Below are 17,365 nucleotides of genomic sequence, written 5' to 3' on the forward strand. Positions count from 1 at the left end.
CATGAACACAAATTCGGCAGAAAGGAGCTTGGTTGACTTTAGTGGTATAATGATAGTAACATGAGAATGTCAGAGCTGATATTTTTCTCTTAATTTGGTAACGCTTTACACTGGTAAATGCTGGGCTTCAGATAAATTCCTTTATATTGTGCCAACACAAATTAAGTTTACTTAAAAGTGGATTGAACATAAAATAATTAAGTTGTGCCCAAAAAATTACAAGAATTTTATCTATTCAGCTCATTTTTAATAAGTAGTTTGAACAAACAGCCAAAATGTTCTTTGGTGTAGTTTAAGTCAGAGTTCATGCTATTATGTACTGGCTCATCCCTATTATTAAGATTTTAACTGTTTACTAGTACTTATAAAGAATGATCTTATTCTACATCCCTAATCCCATCCAAAACATAACTTCAACCTTACTAACTATTAAGTTAATGTTATTTCTGTTTAGCCCTGTATGATTAATTAATTCATTCATTCGTTTTCTTTTTGGCTTATTCCCTTTATTAATCTGGGGTCGCCACAGCGTAATGAACCGCCAACTTGTCCAGCAAATGTTTTACGCAGTGGATGCCCTTTCAGCTGCAACCCATCTCAGGGAAACATCTATACACACTTATACACTACAGATGTACATTGGGTACAGTTTACCCAATTCACCTGTACCGCATTTCTTTGGACTGTGGGGGAAACCGGAGCACCTGGAGAAAACCCACATGAACGTGGAGAGAACATGCAAACTCCACACAAACGCCAACTGACCCAGCCGAGCCTCGAACCAGTGACCAAGTATTCAATGATTTCTCATTCTAGTTTTGCATTTACAACCAATAAGCTGCTAATTAGTAGTTTATTGAGGTAAAAGTCGTAGTTAATGACTTGTCAACAGCGTGAATTGTGACTTGATATAAAGGGCCCTATCATGAACCCACAAGGCACGACGCACGACGCAAATGTTGTTTGCTCTCATATAACAAATGCATTTGCGCTCATATGTGCGCCCATAGGCGTTCTGGTCTAAAAAAGGTGGCGCAGTAAGGCGCATTGCTGGCGCGTTGCTATTTTAAGGAACTAAAATAGTCTGTTCAATATACCTGATTAAAGCAGGTCTATAGTCCAATGCAGAGCACGTTGTTTGTGCCCCTCGCTGACACATTGCTCAATACACACAAGATATACAACAATACACAAATATATTTACAAATGAAAAATAATTAAAGGATTAAAATAGTATAAAAATTATTATTTTCTAGTCTACTTAAATATAAAAACCATGCTACTTTCACTACTTTCATGCCTTCTTTATCTCAGTGGGTTTTTAAAATTTATTCATAACAATTTGCTTTTGTATATTATTATTATTATTATTATTATTATTAACAGTATTATTTATTATATGCATATTTATATTTGTTTTATTAAAAACAAGCTTAGACTTGCCCACCTGTCAGGCTTTGGACCATATGGGGCATAGCATGTGTATTTGGAAATAACTGTTTGAGCACACTTGGTTATTATTGTTCATTTATTTGTTTGCTGGAAATTAGAACTGAATTTAGAAATAGATTTGTAACAAATCTTTGCGCTTAAGAAACTAAATTAGTTATGAATGCTAATGGATGTCTGTGCATACAACACGTTTCCCTATCCACGAGAGTGAAAGTAAAAGTATGGAACGAGGCTCATTCTCATGCTGTTTAACTGTTTTCTCGCTAATGAAGGGTTCGTTTTTCCACTTACAAAGTTCGTCATGTAAATAGCAAATGTGCTACGGCGCGACGCAACTGACTCTTAAAGGGAATGGGAGATGAGACTCTGATTGGTTTATTTTAAAACCACAAACTCCTACGTCACGTTGCGGTGGGCCTCAGAATTGCAGGGATTTGGATCCTATTTTAATGCTAGGACATTTAAAAAAGAGACTTATAGTGTGTCTATCACTCCATCATGACTGTGGACACACTATACCTGCACACAGTTCTGTCCAAACAGCTTACGAAAGATGATTTTCATCATAGGTGCCCTTTAAAAGTCTTAAATTTGAAAATCTGCAGAAACCCAGTCAATGTTCAATGGAAACATTTCAAAGGTACATTAAGTCAAAAACGCTAATGATTGAAATAAAGCAATTTGAGTGGAAAATTTTCTGTAATTATTTCAGAGTGATTTTTGCATGAGTTTTGCAGTTAAAACCGATAATTACTTTATTTGATTTCTAGGCAATGACGGACGCCAGGAGTTTATTTGAAAACAATCACTAATTTGTGGGCTTCGTTATATGTGACGCCAGTGAGGCCAAATTTACACACTTCAGCTTTAATTTGATGTGTGATTACTGCGCATTAACTAATCAGAGGCGATTGACTGCCGCCTCTTCACCTGGTTTAACAATACGAGTGAACGAGAGCACACTTTATTGTTAATCAATGAGTCTGCTCAGACACGCCGCTGGTGTGCGTTATGAGTCACTCAAACTCTAGCATTAGGATTAATTAGTTCTTGGCCAGACTGGCGCTGACAACTTGGCCAAAACGCTTCAAATCACCAGCGGCCTTGTGTGGCGCTTAGCGGTTGAGGATGCAAGTTTATGTAATCAAGATTACAGACATAAGCTGTGATTCATCGCCTTTGTTTTGCAGAGGACTTGAATATTTATAGAAACTTCTGCAGCCCTATGGGTGTAGGTTTAATATTAGATGGCAAGATGCTTTAAATGGGAGGGAAGAGTGGTGACTTAAAAAAGTGAATAATAATGGGATGTTTTCTCAGTGTTGTGATTATTTGCTAGGCAAGGTATATGAACGCAATAAAACTTGGCCAGAGAGTTTGAAGTTAAATTTTTATTTATTTATTTATTTTTTAATAGGATTAATTTTGAAAATGTTATTAATACATTAAGTTAGATTTTAAAGAAGACACAATTATTATTTTATATTTTTATGCAAACTGATTTTTCTTTTCAAGAATAGTTTATTATTTAGAATATTTGTTAAAAATTATTTGAGTATTTTATACAATAATAAAATATTTACTATCCCTTTGATCATTTATTTTATAAATAACTAAACTGTACAACCCTAAAAGTTAAGGAAACTCAAACCATTTGAGAAAACCGATTGCAACAAACCATTTAAGTTCAAAGACTAATCCAGATGAGTTCCGTGAACTTAATCCATTTGAGTAAATGAAGCAATTTGAGCACAGTAAAACCCAATAAACGAAGAGAACTCAAATCAACTGAGCACTGTAAAACCCAATAAGTCGAGTCAACTCGAACCATTTGAGGAAACCGATTGCAACAAACCATTTGAGTTAAAAAACTAATCTATAGGAGTACTGTGAACTTGCTTAATTTAAGTTGAAGTAACGAGGTATTTATTTAACTCATCATCTTAAACAGAGTTCAAAACTCTTTTCAAATGAGTATTAACCAGTCAATTCTGAGTTAACCAGTTTTACAGTGCATTAGTGACATCAAGTGTTATAAAGGGTTATTTTTGTTATTAATTAGATGTTATCTTTTGTATAAATCTTTACAAATAAGACTTAAGATAAGATTTTATGCAAACTATGATATTTACCACAATTCTTGCATGAATAGTACAGTATTTTAAAAAGTTTGTATTTTCTTCTAATAAAAATCTTTACTGTCACTTGTTATCAGTTTAATTCATAAAAAAATTATCAATGACATCAAACATTTTAATTAATTATGTGTCATATTTTGTAGCTTATTCTTTAAATGTATTAAAATGTTCGGTTAGAATAACAATAAGACACGATTACTTTATATTTATTTATACATATTTTTATGCAAACTGATTTTTTTCACAATCTTTTCAATAATACAGTATTTTTAAATAATTTAAATATTTGATATAATAAAAAAAATTTCAACTTTTATTAGTTTGGTGCATAAAAAACAATTAATGAGATCATATTGTTTTTGTTTCATTAGTTAAATGTTCATCTTTCTTAGCAAACTATTTCATTGTAATAATATGTTCAATTAGTTTATATTTATTTATATATATATATATATATATATATATATATATATCTGTACGCAAACTGTGATACTTTTTTCACAATTATTTCATGAATAGTACAGTATTTGTTTAATATTTGAATATTTCATATAATAATAGTCTTTACTGTCATTTTTAAAAGTACTGCATTATTTATATTTTAAGTATGACAAAAATCTTAATAACATGAAATTTTTTTCCAAAAAGTACTTTTTTTTTTTTTATAATTTGAATATTTCATATTATTTGAATATTTTATTCAAGTATACTGTCACTTTTTATCAATGTCATGCATTAAAAATGATTTATGACATCAAAGGGTTATTTTTTGTTTTATTTCATCTTTAATAGCAAACTCCTTAATTTTATGAACAAGTTCAGTAAGATTGTTTAAGACAATTATTTTATATTTTATATATGTTTTATGCAAACTTAGAATTAAAACTTAGAAGAATAGTTCAGTATTTTTCATAATTATATGAATATTTGATTTATTATAAAAAAAATACTGTCACTTTTTTATCAATTTGATGCATTAAAAAGGATCAATGTCATGAAATGCTTTAAAGGGTTTTTTGTTTTTGTTAATTATATGTCATCTTTTGTAGCAAATTCTTGTTTAGTTTGATTAATATGACACAATTGTTTTAGATTTATTTATAAATAGTTTTCTTTAAATTGTGATACTTTTTCACAATTCTTTCAAGAATTCTACAGTATTTAAGACAAACTATTTTATATTTATGCAAACTGTGATACTTCTTTCACTATTTTTTCAAGGACAATACAGAATAATTATGAATAATTTGAATATTTTATGTAATTATAAACATCTTTACTGTCATTATTATCAGTTTAATGCATTACAAAAATGATGTAGCATCAAACCTTATAAAAGATTTTCTTTTAAGTTTTATGAATAACACGTTCAGTTAAAATTAATAATCACAATTATTTCAAGAATAATACAGTCAATTTAATGCATTACAACTTATTAATGACATCAAACGATATAAAGATCTATTTTTAGATGTTTGTTTTAATTAAATGTCATTTTTCATAGCATTTTTTAAAAAATGCATTCATTTGGATTAGTGGTCACCAATCTCGGCCCTGGAGGGCCTGTGTCCCTGCAGGGTTTAGCTTCAACTTGCCTCAACACACCTGCCTGGATGTTTCAAGTACCAAGTAAGACCTTGATTATCTTGTTCAGGTGTGTTTGATTAGGGTTGCAGCTAAAATCTGCAGGGCACCGGCCCTCCTGGAACAAGTTTGGTGACCCCTGATTTAGAACAATAAGACAATTATTTAATATTTTTTTAGAAATATTTTTCTGCAAGCTGCGATTACTTTTCTCACGATTATTTCAAGAATAGTACAGCATTTAAAAAAAAAATTATTTGAATAGTTTATATAAAAATACAAATTTTTACAGTCATTTTTAATCAGTTTAGTGCATTTAACAACTATTAATGACCTCAAACAGTACATCATCTTATGTAATCCATAATCACAATAATAGCATTAAAAACTCTTGCATCATTACACTAGATTAGGTTAAACGTTTTATAAAAGTTTATTTCACTGGAGATGCAAAGCTATTTGCATCCTAATTGAATACCCTGTTAAGCACACTTGACAGAACATTACAGGCTTATAGGAATGCTTTACTTTTGCATGTTTTGTGACTAGCAGTGCATAATTGACACACCTCTGCTTTAACAATCACGCTTGGTTGATGTGACAAATGGATTTATTTATAACAGCTACCAATGCGAAGAGGAAGAGATTAATGAGCGAATGAATAAATGAATGAATGGAGGGGGATGAAGGCGCTACATTTCCGTTTTCAAGTCATTAGCGATGCATTAACCCCCATAATCTGAGCTAAATGTAGAAAAAAATCAATGTCATCCGATGAGGGCAAATCTGAGCGAACAGGGGGCTTGAATGTGTTTACCATAGCCCAGGTAAGCCCTGTCACTGCGCTCTCATCAGCTAAATGGGGAAGGGTTGCCTGCTGGTCTCTGCGGAGAACGTGCGGGATACGGATAGATCCCTGCCAAATTGATCACAGATAATTTCACTAAGCAGAAGATGCGTCAGTCAGGGCCCGCTGCTCCCTGGAGACTCGCGCTCAAGGACAGACGCTGAGAAGTGTTGTGCTGACATAAGCATATTTATAGAGGCATTTAGCATAGATGAGCGCCATACAACAGTTGGCAGGAGCTCCAGGGCAGATTGCACCTGAGCGTGTGGTAAATTGGGTTTTATTTGGCACTGCAGAATGACAAACGCGACCGTGTTTATTGTTAGATGGGGTCGGCGTCTTTGTTATAGGGTTTAAAAATCTGACATTGCGATATTTTGTTTTTCTGCTATATATATTGCAATGTGAATACTATTTCACTTGAATTAAATCGCTTTACTTGGAAAGAATTCAATCATTTAGATTGATTAGGGTGTTAGAAATATAGGGTGTCTCAGAAATATAGGTTGCAGTCACCAGGGCAGTTAATGGTACATCAAATCTACATATTAGTACTCAAATGTATCTAAAATGTAAATTGGAGGTACCATTATAGACCCTTTAGGTACAAGTGTGTTACTTTTGAAAAGGTTATGCCCCAGTGACAGCTCCAATACCTTCATTTCTGAGAGTAATACATCTAAATACATCATAATAGATTACAAGCATATATAAATTCAACAGACAAAGGCAAATGTTAAACAAACAGTGCATTATGATCTTCTTGTAAGTCTTGACAGTTTTCAGGGACAGAAACTATAAAAAGCTTATGTAAAATTGCATGTTCTTTAAATCATACAAACAAATTGATCAAATTGAATTATTATTTTATTATTTTTTTTACAAATTTTAAAAACACTTTTATTCCTGCCAAACTAAAGGAATAAGACTTTCCCATGAAGAAAGAAACAATATGGTTTCCTTTCTAACATACAATAAAATATTTATATATATATAGACATTCATTGTTAAAAACACGTATGATGGATACGGTATGTTGATACCGTTTTATGTTAGTTCCATGTTTTCTTTAAGGATGAAAGTACATGAAGAGTTCAGATGCAAAACCCTCTAAATCCATTAGACCTCTTTTCTTGAAAATGAGCATTTTCTATCAGGCTCCTATAATTAGGTATAGAAGTTTTATTTAATAGATAATGATAGGGTTATTAGCTAGTAAATAAAATTTAGTTTTAAAGTGTTTTTTTAAATGTCACTTTAGACTATTCTTTGGTGTTAAAAAAAGGTAAATTTTCTCTTGCGTCAAAACAAGCTAAATCCACTCGTGCTTTTTTTTTGCAAAAACCTCTAAATCCAGCTATTGGGACAAAAATGTGTAATTAGTTGAAAATCACTAAAGATGCAATTAGAAATAATTTTACCAAACATAAAACGCATTACACAAGCCACCTAAAATTAATAATATACAAATCTGTCAAGTAGGTGGTGGTTCATTCCGCTGTGATAAACCAGGGAAAAAGCAGAAGGAAAATGAATTAATGAAATCTGTCAAGTAAGTGCATTAATCAATAACATTAAAATGGACATTAATTAAATCTGAACAATCTGTTGTCATTTCTGATATTTGGGATTTAGATTTAATGTAAGTAGAGCAATGTAAACATTACAAACTAAGCTTGGTAGATTCAAATAATGTACAAACATTGTCAAACATCAATATCTGTGCATTGTCCATTAATAAAAACAGCTTATCAGACATATGTGAATTATGAAGTAATATAAATAATGTATAGTTTTATATAGTATATTTTTCTTTTAAAAAATAGATTAAATTAGCAAAGAAAACAAGGTAGGCCTACTGGTCAAAAAGGGAATGCCTCTCAGGGAATTATAGAAGCTGTCATTCATTCATTCATTCATTCATTCTCACCATACTTAAGGTCTTAGTCTCGTTTATCCTTATAGCATCCCCGTTGGATAAAAGAACGGCATCTTAACTTCATCTTTCGTGAAATAGAGTTGCAGTTCATTGCATAGTAAATCGGACTCATTCAAAGTAGGGTCAATGCGCAAAAAAAAGCTTATAAATGCATGTTACACTTCCGGCTGCACATTGTGTTTTCTTTTTCTTATAATGGACAGAGTTTTCAGGGTAAGGGAAATTTTCATTTGCCATTCACTGACAGTCGGACAGGCTCATCCAGTTCACACTCCGTCTTTTAAAATCGACATCAAAAGGGGAATAAAGCATTCATCATTAAAGCCGGCGAATCTACACGCTGCTACATTAAACGCATATGATTTGATTCGCTCCTTCTGATTGGTTCTCGATATATATCGGCTTTTGCTGTCAAAGGCAAGTAGCGTTTATCAGTTTTTGCCAACAAACTGTTATTTCTTAATGAGCTGACGCTGGGATTTGGATAATTTGAAGAAAATCTATTTGTTGATGGTATACTAAGTGCCTAAAGCATACACTCAATGTCATTATCTTTTTTGGCGGAAGTGACGTTTAGCGGCTTTTGCATCTGAACTCTTCATATGTCTCCCCCAGAACACAGAGTTTACTCTTCCTTGCTTCTCAACATGTTAGCGTCAAGTTAAACTAAGAAGTGGAAAACACTTGAAGTGTTTATTATCACCTCACGACATGCACTTATCTCTCACTCCGCCTCTGGTCTGCTGCTGCCTACCGTGATCAATAAAGCTGCTGCTGTTTTTTTTTTTTTAAAGATGACCCAGTAAAAGCATGGTGGCTCATTCCAACCTGCTATACTAGATTATTAGTCTTTCCTTGACATTTTATGAAAAGGTTAGGTCACTTAAAGGGGGCTACGTGGCCTCGCCGGGTTCTGTCGTTAAGCAGAATGTCCTTTGTAAACCATGATATTTGGGCAAGTGCGAGGAAGCAGCTGTCCTCTAAATTTAAAAGCAGTTGCATTTTTTTATGATTGTTTTTAGCTCAGTTTCTTCTTCCTGACAGCTCTGTGTTTGGATACAGAAGCTTTTTTTAAGGATCCTGCAATTTAGGCAGTCAAGATGAAATGTAATGAATGACAAACACTGCCTGTGTTTAGAGAGGGTGTTGATGCAGAAACATTGCTGTCACAGCTTGACTTTATATAGCTTTTTCATTAGCATACACAATAGAGAAACCAACATTAGCTGATGTGATGTTTGATGTTGTAGACCTGAGTCTGGGTGAATATAAATAAAAGTAACTATGTACAGTTGAAGACAAAACTAATAGCCGATTTTTCACCTCTTTGAGTGTGACATATTTGCGACCCTGCCTACTACAGCGTGGGGGAATCGGAAGGTTCGAAAGCAGTATATCTACCTACCTATCTATCTGTCTGTCCGTCCGTCCGTCTGTCCGCCCGTCTATCCATCCATCGTTCTATCATTCTGTCTGTCTGTCTGTCTGTCCGTCCTTCTATCTATCTATCTATCTATCTATCTATCTATCTATCTATCTATCTATCTATCTATCTATCTATCTATCTATCTATCTATCCATCTATCCATCCATCCATCCATCCATCCATCCATCCATCCATCCATCCATCCATCCATCCATCCATCCATCCATCCATCCATCCATCCAATTTTGTATTATCTATCCTTCTGTCTCTTGTTCTCTATTGGTCTTCTTATTGAGCTATCCTTCCATCCATCCATCCATCCATCCATCCATCCATCCATCCATCCATCCATCCATCCATCGATCTATCTGTCTGTCTGTCTGTCTGTCTGTCTGTCTGTCCGTCCGTCCGTCCGTCCGTCCGTCCGTCCGTCCGTCCGTCCGTCCGTCCATCCATCCATCATTCTGTCTAGTTTTGTTTTATCTATCCTTCCGTCTATTGTTCTCTATTGGTCTTCTTATTGAGCTATCCTTCTATCCATTCATCCATCCATTGTTCTATCATTATGTCTGTCTGTCTGTCTCTATCTATCTATCTGTTCCATCTATCCATCCATCCATCCATCAATCCATCCATCGTTCTATCATTCCATCTTTCCATTATCGTTCTATCTATTGTTCTATATATTTATGTTTTTGTTCTATTATTCCATCCGTCCCTCCATCCATCCATCGTTCTATCATTCTGTCTGTCTATCTATCCATTTATCCATCCATTTATCCATGCATTCATCGTTCTATTGTTCTATCTATTATTCCATCTTTCCATCCATCTATCATTCTAAAAAATTCTAGTCAAAATACACAAAAAAATATTATTATTTAAAAACATTATTATATTATTTTATTAAGGTAAATTATTATGGACCTCTCCGGTTTTCTCAGGAGCAGAAGTCGTCATAGTTGGGTAAACTTGAATGGGAGAGAACAAGAAATTACAATCCTATTTGCTGAAATAATAACAGAAAAACTTGATGATGGTGTTATCAAGACTTTCAGAAAAAAAAAATTTGTGCGAGACTGATGACAACAGCCAGAGGAGAGAATAACACCAAATTTACTGTCCTGCACATTGACACTGCATTACAAATTCATCAAATAAGCAGTAATTAGTTTTTTGATGCTAAGATGATATAATACATACATAAATACAGATAAATGTTCATATGTTTTTCAAAAATCTAAATATTAAAAAATTTCAAGGATTGAAGATGTTGATGACTGTTAAACGTGTCATAACAGTCTTGTGAGAAGGCTCCATTATTATTATTTTTGATCTCGAGAACCATTGTCTTGCAAATTCCTGGAGGGACGGTATTGGTCACTTGTGTTTTACCGTTCTATGAACTCAGTGGTATTTCTGACGAAAGAGATCATCTCAAAGCGGTGTTAGTCTCACAAACCCACTGATGGTACCATCAGTCCAGTGCCAGTGTACACTTAGTCATGGCATAACACTGAGTCACTGTGTCTGTGTTTGTGGCGAAACACTCGGCCGCTGCTCATCAGTTGCTGTAGTTTGTAAAAGCGACCGGAGAGTCCTGCATGTTGTTTCTCTAACAGATCAAAAAAGGCTGTGCTTGTGCAGGGTTGAGTGAGAGCGTGACACAGTCTTTCTGTTGGTGCATCGCCCCGCTGTGCCCGTTAACAACCTGCTGGAGAGACACCAGAGTTCCCAGCATCCTCCTCTTTGAGGCATTTCATCTCACGCTGCCCTCCTGCTATGACCTGCTGTGCACAATAGCAGATTCTCTCTATAGATCGCAGTGTTTCTTACAATGACCTCACTTATCAAAAGATAATCCAGCTGATCATTCATTCATTCATTCATTCATTCATTCATTCATGTATGCATCTTTCTAGCGATCTGTCAGTCTGTCTTCATATTCTATTGTTCTGTTGTTTTACTATTTGTCCATCTGTCAATTTGTCTGTCTGTCTGTCTATCATTGTGTTATCATACTGTCTGTCCGTCTGTCCGTTGTTATATCTTACTGTCTGTCCATCCGTCTGTCCGTCCATCCATCCACCCGTCGTTCTACCTATCTTTTTGTCTGTCTGTCCGTCCGGCCGTTGTTCCATTCATCCATTCGTTGCATTTTATCTTAGATCAATCCATCTATCCATCCATCAGTCTCTCTTTCTGTCTGTCTGTCTGTCTGTCCATCCATCCATCCATCCATCCATCCATCCATCCATCCATCCATCCATCCATCTATCCAACTATCTATCTATCTATCTATCTATCTATCTATCTATCTATCTATCTATCTATCTATCTATCTATCTATCTATCTATCTATCTATCTATCTATCTATCTATCTATCTATCTATCTATCTATCGTTATATATATATCCATCCATCCATTCATCCATCCTTCATTCTATCTCTTGTTACATCCATCCATCCAACAATCCATCCATTAATCCATTGTTCTATCTGTCATTATATCCATCTATCCATCCATCCATCCATCCATCCATCCATCCATCCATCCATCCATCCATCCATCCATCTGTCGTTCTATTTGTCGTTCCATCTACCCATCTATCCCTCCATCCCTGTCTCCCTATCTGTAAATTAATATTATTTTTTAACATAATTGCATTTTTGTTGTGACTGGTGTAAACATAATAAAAATAATTAAATTATTGTTAACAAATAATTAACCACCAATAATTAGACGGTTTCAGTAAACAAAAAAAAAGTAAAATTTCGTCGTTGTTTAATTTTTAAGTAGTTTCTCAAATTTAATCATGTTTGAATATTTTCATGTTTGTAAGTATTTTGGTTTTGTAATTATCACAAAAAATAGTTTATGACTTTAATAGGAGTATAGGAATAATAATATTATTTATATTTATATCTATTCTTAAAAGTGCTTAATAAACTGGTATTTTTATTGTAAACTTTAACTGTAATGTAAAAAAAAAACTAAATATGCTAAATATATTTAGTAATTATTATATTCTTTTTTTATGTTGTGAATTATTGATCGTGAATATAACCTTGTGTGTACTGAGTGAAAACTGAATTGGGGGAAACAAAAATGAGAATGCTCTCTGCCTCCAACAGCAGCCTAAAACTGTTAACCGTAATAATTGACGTAGTAATTGAATTAACTTTATGGTGTCAGTTTGCTAGTGCACATGTTAACAAAACAAAAAAAGTTCTCCTTCTGGGTTGGTTGGTCATTGAGTTTGCTTTCTTTTATTGAGGTTTGTATTCATTTTGGGTTTCCGATGCATGTCAATATCCAGTGAGGTCTCTGTTTACCCACACATGCATAATGCATGGCTCTGTGTGCTGCCCTTACAGCTTTGACTGCAGACGATCGAAGCGTGTGTGAACAGAAGGAGACCTGTGACATTTCCAGCAGTTGGGGGGAAAGCACTCCGTCAATGTGATTGGCACTGTGTGTGTGCGCGCAAATGGGGAAAAAGTGATGAGCTGCAGTCTATCTAAAGCCTCCCATCACTCATATTCAACAGCTTCTGTTCATTGAGTGTTTCCTCAAGGATGAATGCATGAACAAAGCAATTCACACACACACACTTTAAACTCAAAGGTGAAGAAGGGATCTTATTGGTTTGAGTTGAATTTTTACATTTATCCTCTTGGAGTGCAAATGAACAGTACTGATGTCTGAATTATGGGCTTTGGAGTAGGTTAATCGATGATGGATTTATTGTCAATAATGCATTAAATCAGTGCACTTTATCAATGGTTAATTAAGCATAAATATCATTACCATGCTTGGGTGGGTGTATGCAGCTTATGTGCCAAAAGTTCAGCATATTTAAGGGACCGTTTTACAAAAGGGAAAATAGTTTATTGAAAGTTCTCCTCAACTATGCTTTAAGAAACAGAGCAAGGCATTAGTTCACCTTCAAGGTTTGTGTTGTGTTGAGTTGACTTGAGTTGTGTTTTGGCAATTTGAGTTCTCTCTTTCGTATTATCTCTGTTCTATCTATCTATCTATCTATCTATCTATCTATATCTATCTATCTATCTATCTATCTATCTATCTATCTATCTATCTATCTATCTATCTATCTATCTGTCTGTCTGTCTGTCTGTCTGTCTGTCTGTCTGTCTGTCTGTCTGTCTGTCTGTCTGTCTGTCTGTCTGTCTGTCTGTCTGTCCGTCGGTCCGTCCGTCCGTCCGTCCGTCCATCCATACATCTGTCTGTCTGTCTGTCTGTCTGTCTGTCTGTCTGTCTGTCGGTCTGTCTATCTATCTGTCTGTCGGTCATTCTATCTTTCTAACGTTCTCTGTTGTTCTATCTCTCCGTCCATCCATCCATCCATCCATCTGTCATTCTGTCTGTCATTATATCTATCCATCTGTCCATCCATCTATCTATATCTATCATTCTACCCATCGTTCTATCTGTCGATCTATTAATTGTTCCATCTGCTGTTTTATCTGTTGTTCCATCCCTTTCTCTGTATCTACATAAATATTATTTATTATTATCATTGTATTTTTCTTGTGACTATAGTATAAACATAAAATAATTGTATTATTTAGTTATAAATAATAAATAATTAACCACAAATAATTAAACAATTTCAGTTTATAAAGATGTAACATTTTCATTTTTGTTTCATGTTGAGTTTAAGTCATGTTGTGTAACTTCTGCTGAGCTGTGCTATGTTGTGTTGAGTGAGTTGCAAATTGCGATGCGTTGATTTAAAGAAACACTTGACTTTTTTGAAAAAGCACCTGGTCAACTATAATTCAGACTCGACATTGAGTGTCATTATTGCAGATGTGCACATTGGGATATCGATGCTGAAACGATGTATTGTGCAGCCGTAGTAGTATCGATACTCATTGGTGGAGAGGAGACAGAGTGATGTAGCCAATTAGATGCCATGGGGATGGTTAGAAGGTCATGATGGATGGAGGCCAGGGGGGCAGGTTTGACCAGTATGCCGAATATACGCCTCTATTCTTTTCGAAGGACATCTTGGAATTCTTAATTACTATAGAGAGTAAGGACGTCAGTGTAATGTTTCATCTGAAGGTGATCACTGAGAGTATAGTATCCCTGTCACTATACTGGGGCACTGGGACACACAGATCACAGAATGAGCACCCCTTGCTAACCTCACTAGTACCTTTTTCAGCAATAGTTTCCCATGCAGGTACCAGGATCAGCCTTGCTTAGCTTCAGTGGGTAACAGAATTTTCTTTTGATGTCCCACACACGCTAACTTCCCCGTCTCGTTTCCTTGGATGTATGTCAGTGATTACATCACACAAATGTCCACTACTGGTGGAATATCTGAATGGGTTTAAATGGTTTATTTTAAAGCTTTGAGCAATTGGGAACTGCGCTATTGTGACATCACTTTCACATTTCATTCTGGGACTTGTAAGTGTTGGAGTGAACATAATATGAAGACAACTCAATTCCTTGTCAAAATCGAAGGGTTGAGGGTATGTAGGCTTTCCTGGTTCACTTGATGAAGCCTGTTTTTCCTCAAGGTTTGTTTTTTTTCTTCACTTTCGTCAATTGGTGGAGTTTGTTGCTCGCCACTGTTGCCACTGGCTTGCTTGGTTTGGAACTTATGGAGCTGTGCATCAATGCATTTGCTCTTTATTGTTTTTAGTGTGACTTTTAGCACGAACATTTTAATAACACTGAACTAATAAAACTCTTAAAAACTGGACTGATGCAGTTTAAATTTACTGGAACATCACTGTTAGCTGCTTTGACACAAACTACGTTGTAAAAGCTCTATAAGATCCGAGGGGAAGTGCTAAGGGAAGTTTGCAAATATGTGTCTAAAAGTGGAATGGAACGCAGCCCATGTCAGAGCTGGATGCATCAAGCTCTTCTGCATCCATTGTGGACATTATTACCAGATCGTTAATTACTTGAAATGGATTAGCAAATCACCTAACTCAACTGGAACATTTAGCTCATGAACATTTAACATAGAAATATTGATATTTTATCCAAGTGAGTTATGTAAAGCCAGATGAAGTGGGCTATTAACTAAATGGCATAAGCCTTTAACATGGCAGGGGCATTGATGAGTATAATTTTAGCAAAAAATTTGTATTCTCTTGATTTTCCTGAATATCTTATACACTTTAAAGCAGTAACAAAAAAAATTTGCTGACATGGCCACATTTATACGTCTGAGAGGATGCTATGGATGCATTGCTAAGCTCTTCATTTAGACAACTTTAAAGGTAATTTTCTCAGTATTTTTGTTTTTGAACCCTCAGATTCCAGGTTTTCAAATAGTTGTTTGTTGGCCAAATATTGTCCTAGCAAACCATACTTGGATGGGAAGATTATTTATTTAAGTGATGCTAACCTCAGTTTTGACAATCTTGTGACTGGTTTAGCGGTCCAGGTTAACAAATGGTTCTATTTAATGATGAGTCATTGATTCTTTTTAACCAGACCTGACTTTTATTTAGAGTAAAATCTTTTCCCTTTTGTTTGAGGATGCATGTGTTTTGGGTCTCATATTCAGTGACAGAAGTAGACGCATATGGTATTGCTAGGGTTAATGATTAAATTATTAATTGATTGTTACAGTGATCGATTATGGGAATTTGTACAAATTTTCATCCCTAATTTGGCCACTCCATTATGGGAAAAAATTTATATATATGTACACGCACACACTCACAGGCCACTTTATTAGGTACATCTTACTAGCACTGGGTTGGACTCCCTTCTGCCTTCAGAACTTTTGATTCAACAAGGCACTGGAAATATTCCTCAGAGATTTTGGTCCATATTGACATAAAAGCATCAAACAGTTGTCGCTGATTTGTTGGCTGCACATCCATGATGTGAATCTCCCCTTCCACCACAACCCAAAGGTGCTCTATTGGATTGAGATCCGGTGACTGTGGAGGCCATTTGAGTCCAGTGACCTCATTGTTCAAGAAACCAGTCTGAGATGATTCAAGCTTTATGACATGGCTCGTTATCCTAGACATCAGAAGATGGGTACACTGTGGTCATAGTGGAATGTGCATACAACAATACTCAGGTAGGCTGTGCGGTTGACACAATGAGAAACTGGTACTAATGGGCCCAAAGTGTTCCAAGAAAAAAAACCCCACACCATTACACCATCACCATTCTGAATCATTCATAAAAGGCAGGATAGATCCATGCTTTCATATTGTTGACGCCAAATTGTGACCCTACCTTATGAATGATTTTTTTTTATTAATATTATTATTAGTGGGGTTTGCCTTAAGCTTAGACGCATACTATTACTATTTGTCTCTCTGTAAATGGTTGATATTACACCTATATATTTTTGAGATCATCAAACTTCACAGTTCTCAATACCATAGCAGAATGGGCAGCTAAAACAAAGTAAAAAAAGAACCGCTGAAAAAGGGATGAGATGTGATGTAATAATTGTTTTATCTTGATTACTTTTTTTGCATGATAATTGAAAGCCAAAATCTCAAAATTTCATTTTGATTTAACTACACAGCCCTACTAAATATATTTAAAAAATGAATTTCTGCTCCAAGCACACTTCTTTATTTACACATACATTATTTGATTTCTGTCAGGGCAGAGTGTCTGACCTGAGTGTCCTAAAAAATGTGTTGCATGGCTTGTTTGACTAATCGTGTTTTACAGGATAACATCTGTCCCTGCTATTAGGAAACAGCCCCCCGTAGGGTTCATGAGAGGGTCTCAATGCAATGGGAATTTTACCGTGTGACATTTAAAGGTCATTGTAAAGTGACTGGTTAGATGTCTTAAAGTTGCTGCATCTTAGTTTGAGTATAGTTGCGATCTTGGTTATTTTGCGATCTCTGCTATTATTTTTATACTATTGTAGTAATGGTTTTTAACCACAGCGGTTTGAACTGTAATTCTGCCGAGTGACTAGAAGTGATCCGAGTGATCAGGATG

At 34.9% G+C, this 17,365-nt stretch overlaps 1 protein-coding gene across 3 annotated transcripts in view; it reads left to right on the top strand.

The window, feature by feature from the left end:
- mpv17 (mitochondrial inner membrane protein MPV17) overlaps positions 1 to 17,365 on the top strand; it is a 50,730-nt gene that overhangs the window by 3,631 nt on the left and 29,734 nt on the right.

This window comes from Danio rerio, chromosome 20 (genome assembly GCF_052040795.2).
Source record: "Danio rerio strain M-AB ecotype USA chromosome 20, GRCz13ab, whole genome shotgun sequence".
Taxonomy (NCBI): domain Eukaryota; kingdom Metazoa; phylum Chordata; class Actinopteri; order Cypriniformes; family Danionidae; genus Danio; species Danio rerio.